This window comes from Malus sylvestris, chromosome 11, assembly GCF_916048215.2.
Source record: "Malus sylvestris chromosome 11, drMalSylv7.2, whole genome shotgun sequence".
Taxonomy (NCBI): Eukaryota; Viridiplantae; Streptophyta; class Magnoliopsida; order Rosales; family Rosaceae; genus Malus; species Malus sylvestris.
In genome coordinates, this window is record NC_062270.1 from 36,364,214 (window position 1) to 36,366,721 (window position 2,508).

Below are 2,508 nucleotides of genomic sequence, written 5' to 3' on the forward strand. Positions count from 1 at the left end.
AGACATGGGAAGAGAGAATTCTTGCAGACATGCAAAGGAGAAGGAGAAGAAGCAGCAGAAAAAGAGAGAGGAGACGACCTTGTTTTGCATGAAACAAATTAAAACAAAAATAAATTTTGACTATTGGATTTATATCATGTGGTTGCGATCAATGGATCCGCAAGATTCCTACGGGACTGATCCGAAGATGATCTTTGTCCAGGAAAAATAAGGGTGAGAAACCCGATGAACTCTTCAATTCGACTGAATTAAGGCATTTCCAATCGAAGAGTGGCCAAATGGCTCGTTTTAACCCTTTGGTCATTCAAGAAATTAATATTTTAATGAACAGTGCATGATCATATTTCTTTCTATCTCCAACCGAGGGCCAAAGGGTCATAGGGCTCGTTTTAGCTCTGTCACTAAAAACCATCTCCAACCGAGAGCTATAGGGCCAAATATAATTTATTATTTAAATTTAAAAACTACAACAACTTAAATTTAAAAACTACAACTAAAATTTAAAAAATACAACTTATATATTTCAAGTCAAATGTGAGAGGTTTTATTTAGAATGTGTGTGTGTGTGTGTATATATATATAAAGGGAAGTGGGTGGGAGAGTCCCACATTGGCTGTGGGAGAGGAAGTAAAAAAAAAAAAAAAAAAAAGAAGTGGGTGGGAGTCCCACATCGACTGTGGTGGGGGAGGGATTTGAGCAAGTTTTAAAGCTTATAAAAAGAACACCCAAACATTCAACCAAACATACTTTTTGGACTTATTATTAAACAAATTTTGAAAAAAAAAACTATAATTTTTTTTTTTCAAAAATAACGGCTAGCTGAATGTTACTTTTTGAATTCTAGCTTGGTGTAGGGCTAGCCGGTTGGCCATTTGGCACTTTTTTGTCTATTGAGGCCCACAAGCCTTTTGGCTGGAGACGGTTTTAGGACTATTTTCGGCCATCTGGACCTTTCGGTTGGAGATGACCTAAACCACTATGAATACTTTCAAGTCAATTACTTGGCACGGGCGAACTTTAAAGTTTTATGGCATGTAAGCTAAATTTATTAGGAATGGTTTCAAAAATTAGATAAATGAACTTAAAAATGTCAAGAAGCAATGTATTATTTAGAACTTTTAAATGACAATGTGTCATTTGAAAAATGGACTTGGATTGTCTAACCTCTCATTTCGGTGCCCTCCTCGTGCCCTTCTGTTTGTGTGGTCACGATTAAGCCACGTCAACGTTTTATATTACTATTTCTTTTTGTTTTATTATTTTTATAAAAAAACAATATAAAATGTTGACGTGGCTTAACCGTGACCACACAAAACAGGAGGGCACGGGAAGGGCACCGAAATGGGAGGGCAGACAATCCAAGTCCTTGAAAAATTGTGTGTAGTGTCTTTGTCGAATGCTTAATAGTGTTTTAGTACTATTTTGGTAGTACTTGAGCAGTTTTGAATCATCTTCTAATGCATTTTTAATAACCGAGTCTAAAGTTTTCCCAAACGTTAAAGTTTATTTGTTATTGACATAAGAGTAAAGACATAAACGCGACTTCATTATTTGAAAACAAGTTAATAAGTACCGATTCCACCATTTTTACTTCAATTTTAAAAGAGTAAACTGCCGATTTGCCCCCTGAACTATCACCCAACTTTCGATTTGCCCCCTGAACTTTTTAATTGGAAAATTAAGGACTTAAACTAATTTTTTGGCCAATTTGCCCCCTGCTATTAATTTTTCATTCATTCCATCCAAATTTCTGTTAAATGGAAGCATATGCACAACATGTGTGGGTAGTTCGGTCACTTCATTCTTTAAAATAATTGAAATCCTTAGATTTCTAAAATATAAACCTATGCAAATATGTGTGATTCTATAGCTTTTCTATCTGAAGGTCTAGTGAAATGACGCTTTTGTCCACAAATGAGAGTTACGTAGTTTGCACATGATAAGAGTTAACGTTAATTTGGATGAAATTTATGAAAAACTAACGGTAGGGGGGAAATCGGCCAAAAAAATTAGTTTAAGTCCTTAATTTTCTAATTAAAAAGTTCAGGGGGCAAATCGAAAGTTGGGTGATAGTTCAGGGGGCAAATCGGCAGTTTACTCTTTCTTTTAATATTACATTAAAGATTAGAGAGTAACTAAACATTTCATACACCCAACACAAAAGCAAATGGCTAGTTGCCATACTTGGCCCACTCCCAAAAGGGAGAAAAATGAAGACGTGACTAACAGCCAACTCATTTCTCACTAACCTTAGGTCTTCAGTCCTTCACTTTCTACAAAGAAGCAATTTGTTTAAAATAAGTTCATCATGTATAATTTTTTTAATTAAATAATATAATTAAATTTTCTACATGTAATATAATATAATGTTCTGATTGAATAATATAATTATATTATTAATATAAAAATCACTATAAAGAAAAAGAAAAAAAAAATATATATATATATTATAAAAAAAAAAAGAGAGTAGAAGATGTTTCCTGTCATCCGTATATAATTGAGGAATGA